The following is a 14,542-nucleotide window of genomic DNA, read 5'->3' on the forward strand; positions in this document are numbered from 1 at the left end:
GAATAATACAAAAATCATTGTATCTTCTCTGTACGTAGAAATGTATATTGGGATTAGTTCGTGTTTATTATGATAAACAAGCTGTTCAATAACGAAAACATAAAGGAAGTCTAAACAAGATACTTCCAAATATATGGAATTTGGAGCAGTAATCGCCATTTTCAGTTTTGGAATAAATTCAAGCTTCCTTCCTCGTTCTTCTTCTCCAAAATTGATTCAAACTCTAAGAATGGGGTGGTATACACAATCGAAATTGAAATTCTATGCAACCGAATTGAAATGACTCAATTCCAAATTCTTTTTTTGGTAAAATGAAGTAGTATTTGATATTATTTGAATTTGAGAAAGATTATGCACACATAATACTCACTGAATACACACTGCGCGGAACACACACACAATACACATTACACGCACTACACCACACACAATTAACACACTACATGCGCAAATGTATGTATATATATGTGTATTGTAACGAATTGAATCGGAGATGTGTTTGATTGAGAACGATGACAAAGTGTATGGAAAAATTCTCGAAGCTTGTATTCAAAACTTGGAAGATTTTTCAGATTGAATTTTGGGAAAGAACGCTCAAAACTCAAGTTTCCCTCTCATTCCCTTTTAAACTTGCGCCTAACAACATTTTAACTAACTCAACAAATCCTATGGCTAGGATTAAAAGATCTAAAAGTCGCACATCCGACGGCTCCTGAGACTCCTCAGCGATGGAGCTCGTTTCATGGTTTCAACCTGCATCAGTGATTGCAGCTAAGCAATTACCATCCACAAATCTCCACCTTCATTGCTTAGGTGAATCATCCGACTGTTGCTGCTCACACAAACCCACCAACCTCAAACAAAGTTCAAACTTTTCCTTAGGCAACGGCTTGGTTAACATGTCTGCCGGATTCACTACTGTATCCACTTTGAACAGCCTTACCTTCCCATTCTCTACTTCCTCTCTTACAAAATGTAGCCGCACATCGATGTGCTTGCTACGTTCATGGAAGACCTGGTGCTTAGCCAGACTTAGTGCACCATTATTATCACATCCTATGGAAACAACCTGTTGCTGCACTCCAAAGTCATTTGCTATTCCCCTTAGCCAAGAGCTCTCTTTAACTGCTGATGTCAATGATATATACTCAGTCTCAGTGGTAGAAAGAGCCACAACGTTTTGCAAACCTGACTTCCAGCTAACCGCCGCCCCATACATAGTGAAGATATATCCAGATTGGGACTTTCTGGTATCTATACTACCAGCAAAGTCACTGTCACAATATCCAATCAGAGCATCCTCCATCCCATAATCATTGCTCTTGAATAAAATTCCCATGTTTCCAGCTCCCCTTAGGTACCTGAGAATCCATTTTAGTGCTTGCAAATGCTCTCTACCATGATTACTCATATATCTGCTGGTACAACTAATTGCTTGTGCCACATCCGGCCTAGTTCCAATCATGGCATACATCACACTCCCAACCACACTTGCATAAGGGATGTCTTGCATCTCAAGCCTTTCTTCATCAGACTTAGGTGATTGCTCAACAGTCAACCTGAAATGTTGTGCTATAGGTGTTGCTGTCACTTTAGAGTTATCCATTCTGAATCTTTTTAATACCCTTGATATATAATCACTTTGATTCAGCCATATTTCCTTCCTTCCCCTATTCCTGACAATATTCATGCCCAAGATCCTTCTTGCTCCACCCAAATCCTTCATGTCAAAAGCCAAACTCAGATCATGCTTGACCTTCTCCACCTCAGTTCTTGATGCACCTGCTACAAGCATGTCATCAACGTATAAGAGCAAGTAAGCCACAGCAATTCCACCTTTCTTCTTGATGTAAACACACTCATCATAACTTGATCTTTCAAAACCATTACTTAGCACAAAATCATCAAATTTTTTGTGCCATTGCCTACTGGCCTGTTTAAGGCCATAAAGGCTCTTCTTCAGTAGACACACTTTACTTTCCATCCCATGCTTGACAAAGCCCTCTGGCTGGCACATATAAATCGTCTCCTCCAAATCCCCATGAAGAAATGTTGTTTTTACATCCAATTGCTCCAATTCCCAGTTAAGCTTTGCCACTACATCAAGTAGGATCCTAATTGAAGTGTGTTTTACCACAGGTGAGAACACCTCGTTGTAGTCAATCCCTTGCTCTTGAGTAAAACCTCGAGCCACTAACCTGGCCTTGAATCTGATATTTTCATTGTTCGCAGACTCAATCTTCTTCTTGAACAACCATTTACAAGTGATTAATTTTCTACCCTCCACCTTGTCCACCAAGACCCAGGTTCCATTCTTCATTAGAGAATCAATCTCATCAATCATTGTTCTTAACCACTGATCTCTATCTTTACAGTTCATTGCTTCCTTGTATGAGCCTGGTTCAGAGAACTCTACCTCTTCAGCCACACATAAGGCAAAGTATAGCATATCAAAATCAGCATATATGGGTGGAGGCCTCACATTCCTTCTTCTAGCTCTGTCTCTAGCTAGCTGATATCCATCCAACTCTGGCTAAATTTCACCTCCCTCAGATTCTTCAACATCTTCTTGCTGATCCGTGCTTTTATCATTAGTATCCACATCTTCCTCCACCTCAATCTGGATATCAGGTTGAGGCTTCTGCACAATCTCTTCCTTGTGCTTGAATGGCATTTCAGCTTCTACAAAAGTCACATCTCTACTTATCAAAACCTTGTGATTACCCGGCTCTATACACCAGAGCCTATAACCCTTTACCCCAGCCTCATATCCCAGCATGATGCACCTTAAAGCCCTTGCATCTAGCTTTGATTGCTTCAAGTATGCAAATGCCTTGCAACCGAATGTCTTGAGGTGAGAGTAATCTCCATAGCTTCCATACCATCTCAGATCTGGTGTATCTCCATTAATGGCTGAAGAGGGGCACTTATTGATTAATTTCACTGCAGTGGCCACAGCCTCTGCCCAAAACTTCTTCTCCAATCCAGAAGACAGCAACATGCATCTAACTCTCTCCATAATCGTTCTATTTGCCCTCTCTGCCACACCATTCTGTTGTGGATTCAATGGAACAGTACGATGCCTCCTTATACCTTTAGATTTACAGAACTCCCCGAACTCCCTCGACACAAATTCTAAACCATTGTCAGTCCTAAGGCATTTCACCACACACCCCTTTTCTTTTTCAACAGCAACACACCACTCTTTGAATTTTGAAAGAGCCTCAAATTTTTCTTTAAGAATATACACCCAAAATTTCTTAGAATAGTCATCAACTACTGTCATATAATACTTCCCTCCACCTATAGACAACACAGGGGAAGGCCCCCACAGATCACTATGAACATAATCTAGTGGAAGCTTGGATGTGTGTTTACCTTTCTGATATGGTAATTTCTTGGCTTTTCCCATAAGGCATTCCTCACAATGCCCATCAGGCTTTTCATCAATACTTGATATCACTTCCCTCTGTATCAGTTCCTTGATGCTGCCCATGGCTGGGTGCCCCAATCTTTTATGCCAAGCATCATAAGTTTCTGTTCTGACAGCATTAACTTGATCGCTCACAACAATTGCTGATCCACAAAGATAATAGAGGCTGCCGTTCCTTCTTCCCTTCATCACTACAATCCCTTTTCTTCTCACCTCCATAACTCCATCTGATAAATGAAATGAGCACCCTTTTCTCTCCAACATTCCCAGAGAGATCAGGTTTCTTTTCACCTCTGGTATGTATCTTACCTCACTTAAAATGGCAGATGAATTATCATCAAGTCTAAAACGAATCTTACCAACCCCTTCAATAGTGCAGACTTGATTATTCCCCAGGACTACAGAACCATGCGCCTCTGAAATCTCCTCAAATAATTCAAGAGTTGGACACATGTGCAGGCTACATCCCGAGTCTAGAATCCATGGCTCTCCACATCCTTTTTCCATAACATTCAAGGCATATGGAACCTCCATCTCCTGCACACAATCAGAGCTCGATTTGGAGGAGCCAATTTCTTGCGCTTGCTTCCTCTTCCATGCGAAGCAATCTTTCTTTAGATGGCCCGGCTTCTTGCACCAGTGGCAAGAACGCGTTTCCCTTTCCCTCTGATCAACGACATTGGTTCTGGAGCCATCCCTCTCCTTCTTGAATGGCTTCTTGCCCTTGAATTTCTTTACATTAAGACTCTCTGGGGCCGGCTCACTTCCCTTCTCTCCATATCGCTGGATTTCTTTAGATCTGATCGCCGATTGAACCTGCACCAAAGACACAGTCCCGTCTCTTCCAAACAATATGGCATCTCTCATCTGGTCATAGGACTTAGGCAAAGCATTCAACAGGAGTATAGCTTTATCTTCTTCTCCGAGCTTCACATCGATATTTTCAAGATCGTCAATGGCTTTGTTGAAGTTCTCCAACTGCTCCAAGATGTCTCTCTCTTCTGTGAATCGATACGAGTAGAGTCTTTGTTTCATGAAAAGCCGATTCGCCAACGATTTCGTCATGTACAGCTCTTCACACTTCGCGAGAATTCCGATTGCCGTGGTTTCTTTAGCCACCTCACGCAACACCTTGTCGCCCAAGCTCAAGACCACCACGCTATGCGCTTTTGCGAGTACTTCCGCCCGCTTAATCTTGGCCTTTTCATCGAGCACCGCATCTGGATCATCTTTGTTCAGCGCGTCCGCCAAACCCTGCTGTATCAGCAACGCTCGAATCTTCATTCTCCAAAGACCGAAATCGTTCTTCCCCGTGAACTTCTCCGCTTCAAACCTTGAAGCCATTGAAATCGATCCAGAGCTTCAAAACAGATATCAAGCAACAACAGCACCTCCGCCGTTCCCACAGACGGCGCCACTTGTAACGAATTGAATCGGAGATGTGTTTGATTGAGAACGATGACAAAGTGTATGGAAAAATTCTCGAAGCTTGTATTCAAAACTTGGAAGATTTTTCAGATTGAATTTTGGGAAAGAACACTCAAAACTCAAGTTTCCCTCTCATCCCCTTTTAAACTTGCGCCTAACAACATTTTAACTAACTCAACAAATCCTACGGCTAGGATTAAAAGATCTAAAAGTCGCACATCCGACGGCTCCTGAGACTCCTCAGCGATGGAGCTCGTTTCATGGTTTCAACCTGCATCAGTGATTGCAGCTAAGCAATTACCATCCACATGTATGTGAGCAATGTACATATTTTTGTGTCATTGTTCATTGTGTGCAATGGAACCCACGAAGCAAGTGGACCTCATACTTAACTAATTCAACTATATAAAAATAGGAATCACATTCCACTAGTCTTTTCATCAATTTTCTTTATAAGGTCGAGCAATTTCTTAAAATTCGTGTCAAATCAAAAGATGACCTTTAATCAAGAATAGAGGGAGTAATTAAATAGTACTATCACGTTATTTGTTGAACCAAATAATATCATTCGAAGTCTTTCCTATCCTACGTAAACATGCCCACCGGTTCCGGTTCCGAACCGGAACCGTGGACTTTTTCCCGAACCGAAACCGTCGGAATTCGGGTTGCGGTCCGGTTCCGGTTCAAGATATTTCAAACCGGAACCGTGACCGAACCGGCGGTTCCGGACGGTTCGGAACCGGCGGTTAACCGGCCGAACCGCCGGTTCGGGCGCTAATTTCGAGGCATTTTGATGGGGGAACCGGCGGCAGCTTTTCAGCTGAAAAACTGGCCGGTTCCAGCGGTTAACCGGTCGTTAACCGGCGGTTAACCGTGAAAACCGGCGGTTAACCGCCGGTTCAGGGCTTCCGGATGCGGTGCGAGAAACGAGGCGACATGACGCAGCTTTTGCAGACGGTTTCGTTGACTGAACCGGCGGTTCCGGCCCGGGAACCGGCGGTTTTGGCCGGAAAACCGGCGGTTCCGGCGGTTTTGGCCGGAAAACCGGCGGTTCCGGCGGTTTTCCGCCAAAAACCGCCGGTTTTTGCGAAAATTGAATTTTTTTTTTTTTCAAATTTCAAATTCGAAATTCTTCCATTTTCCCCCCATTTTTATCTATAAATACCCCCCTCTATCCTCATTTACATTCACCCCACTCTTGTGTTAATAAGAGTTTCTCTCTTCAATCTCCCAATTCTCTCTCTTTGTCTCCAATTTCTCATTTGTGCTATTGTGCTTCCATTTAATTACGCAAGTGCTACTCTTATTACGCATTGTTATACACTTATACTTGTTCCCGTAGTTCTATCTATAAGTTGTCTTCCTTTCTCAATTGCTAAAACAAAAAAATATTATTCCATATTTCTACATTTCTACTTCTACATAGTAATATGTCTTCATCCCGAGAAGGTCGTGTTGATAAGGGAAAGGGAAAGGCCAAGAGGCCATCTCGGAGATCCGTTATTGATGAAATTTCTCAAATGAACATGGATGAGTGGCAGGTTAATATTTATTATCTACTAATTTAATTAATTTTGAATTACATTACATTATTGTTCATAATTTTATTTTGTATTTACAATACAAATATTATTTTGTAGGCTCGAGAAGAGCAAGATGTGGCACATGCTATTGCTCTCTCTCGCTCTCAATACCAAGGCGATGCTTATGTTGGTACCGGTAGTGGTGCTCCCGGTCGCGGTGCCTATTCCCAACAAAGTCCAACCCCTGTGAATGTTGATGAAGACGATGATGATGATGACGACGACGAGGAGGGGGAGGAGGTAGAAGAGGTTCAAGAAATGCCACCCCCACCACCACCAAGGAGTCGGCGTGGTCGTGGACAACCTCGTCCTCCTCAACCTCCTAGACCAGCTGACAGGTCTTTAACCTCCAACATCATGGTGAAACACTTCAAGAAGGTACAAGATAGTAACGATCCTAACACTTATAATGTGTATTGCAACTATTGCGAAAACGTATACACATTCCGAAGGGGTGGAGGATACGGTACATGTACCCGTCACATGGAGAAAGCGCATCCGGTCGAGTTTGGTATCGCTCCAACCCAAACTCAACTCAACTTTCAACATGGAGTCGGGACCGGTAGTGGGACGGGTTCATCCCAAACATCAGGTACGTGTAGCAATACTCTTTTGAAATATGATCACAAAAATGCTCTTAATGTGATGTCTAGATTTGCCGTTACGAAACATCTTCCATTCAATGCTTTTGATAACGATGCTTTTGAGTCGAGTATGCGGCAAGTTTATAATGCCGCTGCAAAAAAATTGAGTCGAACTTCAATGACTCGGGCCGTTGTTCGACAATGCATGGAAAAGAAGGCGCAATTAGGTACGTTTATTATTAACTTAGGGCATAAAGTTTCTATTTGTTCTGATGTGTGGACTGATTGTTTTTGTAAAAATTCGTATATGGGCATCACTGTGCATTTCGTTGATCACAGTTGGACTTTAAACAAACGTTTGATTGCATTTCGGGAATTTCCCGCACCACACACTGCACAAGCAATTGCTCAATTGATCATTCAAGTTTTGAATGAATTTCAATTGATCAATAAAATTTTTTCTATTGGTTTTGACAATGCTAGCGCTAACACTGCTAGCATAGATGAACTAATCAGTGCATGTTCTCCTGTTAATGATGGTAAATATTTTCATGTGCGATGTATTGCCCATATTTTGAATTTGTGTGTTCAAGATGCGATCGATTTGTGGCAAAAGTATGTTGATCCTATTAGAACTGCTGTGAAGTTGATTCATAACAAAGCTCCTATTGGTAGAGCTTGGAAGAGATATTGTCATGGTAAGCAATGCAGGTACACCAACTTTCGTTTGGATGTTTCAACTCGTTGGAACTCGACATATGATATGTTGGAGTCGACTTTGAACCACATTGAGTATTTATGTGATTTTTTTAGAAGTTGTCCTCATGTTCCTTCTGATTTGATTTTGATACCCGCTTGTTGGGACCACAGCATGGATTTATTTCGATTATTCCGCGCTTTAAAAAATGCCACTGTTGAGTTATCCGGAGTTTATTATCCTACTTCTGTGCGCGTTTTGGAGCATTGCATGTATGTGGCAATTGGTTTTAAAACTTGTGTGAAAAATACTCAATTCATTGAGTTGAAGGCTATTTTGTTTTACATGGTTGAAAAATGGTTAAAATATTTTTCACGTATTCCAAATGTGTTTTTGATTGCAAAATGCTTGGATCCAAAGTGGAAGTTGCATGGTGTTTATAAAATTTTAGACATGTACTATGGTTGTTTGCACGCTTTGGATTTTTCTCAACTCCGCGAAATGGGCTTGACAAGAGGAGAATGCTTCGAACTAAGTATTCCGGATGTTGATGAAATCAAACTAAGGTTAGATAGTGCACTTCGTTCTCTCTACGCGGAATATGAAATGCGGTATAACACCGCTCACCAGGTACGTGCTCCTCCTAGTCCGTCTACATTTGATTTTGGTGGAGGGGATTTTACCAATATCATGATTGATCCCGACGTAGTATCACAATTGCAAGATCTATACGGTACTACAACCAATAGGACTAGAGCGACTAGTGAATTAGATATATATTTGGAATCGCGCTCTATTTTTCAAGATGCAGGTCCTCCTACTCAACAAATTGACGTCCTTAATTGGTGGGGAACACATGACAAAGAGTTTCTGATACTTTCCATCATGGCTAAGGAGATATTCGCCGTTCCCGCTTCCACCGTCGCCGTTGAACAAGCTTTTAGTGTCGGCGGTTGTGTCCTAGACGACAGAAGGAGCAATCTCTCCGCCAAGAACATGGAAGCCACTATGTTACTTGACGATTGGGCAAAGGCGGACATGAGAGCACAAGAGCCGGATTTCGACTTCCGTGTAGAGAGTGATGGTGAAGAATTTTCTTCCGATGGCGATGACGAGGTCAGAAGCGAGAGCACTCAACATTAGCAATGAGTCGACGGGGGGTGGTGAACGGAGAGCACAGCCGACCAAAAAGGTAAGCAAGGTAAGAGAACTACGTGGGCTTTGATTCCTCAATAAAATTGTGGATACGTAGGCACCTCAACTTAAATTTGAAAAGTTTAACTTCGAAAGTTTAAGTTGAGCTCAAGCCCTTTTCAATTTTTTTTTTCCCCCCAATTTCATTTTTTTTATTTGTAATTGTAATGTATCATTAAAATATATTCCCCATTTGATATGTATCTTATTGGTGAAAAAGTGGATATCTTTGGGGCAAATGGTACTGGAACACAAATTTATATATGATCTTGAAGTATCATCCAGATTCCATATATAAATTTGTGTTCCAGTACCATCTGCCTCAAAGATACCCACTTTTTCACTAATAAGATATTTATCAAATGGGGAATATATTTTAATGATCTTCAAGTACAATTTACCTTAGGATCAACCATTTTTTCTTGCAAAATGTTGCCCATTTTCTAAGCAAACACGTATCAGCACGTCATATACACATTGCTGCATTTCTAATAGGGGCAATTTGATCTTCCAAAGCAATCAATGTGCTAGAGATGCATTGATTGCTTTGGAAGATCAAATTGCCCCTATTAGAAATGCAGCAATGTGTATATGGCGTGCTGATATGTGTTTGCTTAGAAAATGGGCAACATTTTGCAAGAAAAAATGGTTGATCCTAAGGTAAGAGAACTACGTGGGCTTTGATTCCTCAATAAAATTGTGGATACGCAGGCAACTCAACTTAAATTTGAAAAGTTTAACTTTGAAAGTTTAAGTTGATCCCAAGCCCTTTTCAATTTTTCCTTTTCCCCCCCATTTCATGATTTTTTTATTTACCTTCCGAGTCCCACGAGGCGACGACACTTGTAAATTATATTATATTGTTGTATGTTGTTGTATTGTATACTTATGTATTGTAAATTGTAATGTATCGTTGTCCGTTACAACTCAAAATCAATAAAATTTATTTCATTTTCTCCTTATTCGTCTTATCTGTGCTTGAATTATGCATTGTCTTGTTCCGATTTATTGTATAAAGCCAAATTTCAAATTTTAAAAAAAAAAAAAAAAAAATTGAACCGGCGGTTCCGCCGGTTCGAAAACCGGAACCGCCAAAACCGCCGGAAAACCGGCGGTTCCGAACCGGAACCGGAACCGTGAAATAGCCTCACGGTTCGGTTCCGGTTCCGAAGACGACCGAACCGGAACCGGCGGTTCCGAACCGGAACCGCCGGTTCGTGAACCGTGGGCATGTTTAATCCTACGTTCATTATTCCGTTCGTATCGACGTTCCGGTTCGGAACCGTGGGCATGTTTAATCCTACGTTCATTATTCCGTTCGTATCGACTAGCACTTTCATTAATCTCAAGTGTTTCGTCAACTATGAGCTCATTGGCACGGGCGGACCTACACAGGGCCATGGGGTACCATGGAACCCCCAACTATTTCAGATGAGTATATATCATCCATGTTATACGGCCAAGTAATTCAGTAGCTGTGATGGTGAGAGTTCGAGTCCAAAAAGTTATAACTTCCATAGTTAATCTTTTGATTAAGAGTTCATTACTCTATTTTTACTGATTCATTTTATAACTATATTTTCCCTTATTTTTTTTATTTTACTGTTGACTTGAGTTTGATTCTTACAAATTATATTTTTTATTATATACGTTCGAGAGTTCCATTCTCTCGCAATTATTAAAAAAAATTCTTACATTTTACAATGATTTTCCTATTTTATACTTTATGCTTTCTTATTTATATCATTATTTTGTTCTACATTTTACATTGCCATGATTTAGAATTTAATTTAGTCTTTCTTTTCTTTAATAATTTTATTTTTTATTTTTTTAAAACTCTTTCGACAAAGTTGTTTTTTTGGTTGGCGTTGCATCTATTAACATTGACCTTACACATATCTCTAACTTTTATAGTAATTGATTTTCTAATTTGTCGGCACTAAAAATACAATAGTAGTAAGAACACTGATTTGGACTCCCACCATTAAAATCATGCGTCCGTCACTGTTCATTGGCATCCACAGATGCTAGCCTCACGCTTGAGCATTCCATGGTCCAACTGCAACAACTTCAAAGGCTCAATGGTCCAAATGTAACAAAGGCTTGAACCACACTTTTTGCAATCGGTCACAACATAAATATTTCTAACATTAGATACATTAATTAAAAAATTACCCATATATTCCATATTTTGGAAATTTTATGATATTTTTATTTTTCTTTCAAAATTCGGATTTTTGGATCTAGTCGGGTTAGACTCCAAATCAGCAGAAGCAACAATAAATATGTAGCAATAAAGGTTTATAAAACAACCTAAAAGCGAAAAAACCTCACTATGTCCAACTTCTCCAGCATTTTTATTTCGATTTCGATTCCGATTCCGATTCCGATTCCAATTCCAACAGCTTCTCGTCTCTCCAGGGATTCCTCTGCATCCCCAGTCAATAATATGCTTAACAAATAATTATGGATATTGAACTTATAATGTTCAATATATTTATCGGTTCTTTAAAAATAGACTAGTTTTTTATAGTACTATTTTAAAATTATATCTATTCTAAATAAATAAACTTTTTTGTCTTGAGGTGAATTCCCTTATCCACTAATAATACTCTAATCACTTTATCTTTTTATTACTCCCTCCGTCCATGAAATATTGTCCAAGTTTGACTTGGCACGAATTTTAAAAAATGTAAAGAAAAGTGAGGTGAAAATGTTAGTGGAATAAGGGTCCCACATTTATATTTGTCCACTTTGTTTTTTTCTATTTTTTTTTGTAAATAGTCCCCACTTTCCACTAACTCTTTCCAAATGTAAGTGTAAAGAGTTAGTGGAAAGTGGAGACCATTTACCAAAAATAGAAAAAAGCAAAGTGGACAACATTTCACGGACGGACCAAAATGAAAAAATTGGACAACATTTCATGGACGGAGGGAGTATTACTAATTACACATTAAAATTCATGTCATTATATGCGCACTATTCATTTGATAGAGTAGTCCTTTATGTATATATAAAATATTCATTGTATGTACATATAATTAGGGCTGTCAATTTTTGACACGACACGATAACACGACACGAACCGGCACGAAAATAATGGGTTTGGGTCAGAGCTTATTGGGTTCGTGTCCTTATCGGGTCGACCCGTTAAGGACACGAAAATTTCGTGTCGTGTTCGTGTCGTGTTCGTGTCGGGTTCGTGTTATCCGTTAACAATACGTGTTCGTGTCGTGTTCGTGTCGTGTTCGTGTTATCCGTTAACAAATAATATTTTAATATTATTAATTCTTATTATTTTCATTTTTAATAGGTTTAACCGTTATCAGGTCGTGTTGTTATCGAGTCGTTATCGTGTCATCTCGTGTACGTGTTGTTATCGTGTCGTGTTGACCCGAATTGGTTCGTGTCGTTAATGGGTTCGTGTCGTGTTCGTGTCTGAGGGTTTCGTGTCGTGTTCGTGTTCGTGTTTGAGGTTTTCTTAACGGGTCGTGTTCGTGTTTGTTGTTATCGTGTTCGTGTCGTTATCGTGTCGACACGATAACGACCCGACACGCACGATTTGCCACCCCTACATATAATCATCTACTCATTTCATCCACAAAAAATAGTCTCATTTCTAAAATAGAAAATTTATTTCTTATACTTACATATTTTTTCTCCTCCCTCATGCTTCATACTCTGTCCACTTTTTCACTCCCTTTCTTTTACTTGACCTACCTTTTTTTTCCTCTCTTTTACTTATCAATTTCTCATTAAAATTCAGGTTGTCCATAAATAAAACTATTTTTATGGAGAAGAAGTTTAATTTTATGTTATGACAAAAAATTGATTTATTTTTTAACCCACCCATCTTCGTAATCTATATATCAAACAGCCAACACAAATACAACGAATATCTTCAACTCATCCGAAATACAATAAGTCTATATATATTAGAGAGCCTTCTCCTCTATATATATTTAAATGCTTATTAAACCCCATAATTCTTTCGGTTTCTGGTCGGACAACACATTACTATTCACATTGTTTTTATCTGAATAATATTGATCCAATAAACTAATACAACTATCTATTACGTAGCCAATAAATTTAGGTTTGCTGTCATTTGTATACTGAGACAATTTTCGGTAAGGTGAAACATAATTTGAATTAAAATAACCATGTAGCATTATGATAGAAATTATTGAATTCCACCTAAAATCAATTAGTGAGAAAATGAATTTCAGTTCTCTTATTACTTTGACGTAGAATAACACTATAATTATTTATAGAGCAAATTGTTTGTATAGTCATAAACTTTTAAAATAGTTTGAGTTTTGCTGTAAACTTTAAATATTGCATGGAAAGTCATGAACGTTATCAAACTGTGTACATTTCTCATTCGACCCGACCCGATAGATTTCCGACACAAACTTATCCTACGTGGGACGCCGGAGGCGTGACTTGGCAAATGACAAATTTAGGGTTCAATTCAAATTGGGGAATTAATGCTACTTTTATGCTGAATTCGATTTGTATGTTTATGCGATTTGTATGCTGAATTCGATTTGTATGTTTTCATTTATGCTACTTATATGTTTGTGATAAGTCTGGGTTCATTGCAAAGATAGAAGAGAAACAATCAGAACTAGTGGAGTTGCCCAGTCACGCCTCCGACGCGCCTTGTGGGACAAGTTTGTGTTGGAAATCTATCTGGTCGGATCGGAAGTAAAATTTACACAGTCCGATAAAATTCATGACTTTTCACACAACATTTAAAGTTCACGAATAAACTAAACTATTTTGAAAGTTCATGACATTACCAACATTTTTTTCTTATTTATATCATAATGCTACATGGTAAAGAGAAACATAAATGACAAATAAAAATAACCATATGACAATATGATAGAAATCATAAAATATAAACTTAAAACCAGTCGGTGATAAAAGGAATGACCATATACTATAGTGGTTTCAGTTCTTTCCTTACATTTTTTAGTTTAACTAGTGTGGGGCAAAAAAATATTAGTGCTTCATATATAAAGAAAATAAAGGAACCGATATACAAAATTCACAACTAATAATGAGGTCACGATGTCGATTTGGATATATTCGAATTCATTCCAAGAGCCATTGACATCTACAGATCTCATTTCCTTTTGTCGGCCTTCTGCATCGCCCGCCATATATTGATGTTATCATATTGCATGATGTCATGAGGTGAACTGGACATTTTGACCAAATTGTTAATGGCTTGATCACGTAGTGGGCAATATGGCTCGCTCTGAAACAAAACTACTCGATGTTGACTCATCATATATCATATGAACTAGACTACATCTAAATATAGTTACTAGATCGGGTTAGGTTGCTAACAGCTAACTATGTCAACAGCTTATATTATAGACGTCAACACGAAGGCATTTGCATGTCAACTAAATTTTATTTACTTACAAAATTTAGTTAACATAGAAATGTCTTCGTGTTAGCATCTACAATATAATCTGTTGACATAATTATTAATTAGCAATTATAATAGCAAATAATTAGCAATTAATCACATCTCTATAGATATTTATACCCAAATCGTAATTTTAAATCTTGTTCGAGAGAGTTTATCTGAAGCAAAGAAACCCCG

Source organism: Salvia splendens, chromosome 20 (assembly GCF_004379255.2).
Source record: "Salvia splendens isolate huo1 chromosome 20, SspV2, whole genome shotgun sequence".
Taxonomy (NCBI): Eukaryota; Viridiplantae; Streptophyta; class Magnoliopsida; order Lamiales; family Lamiaceae; genus Salvia; species Salvia splendens.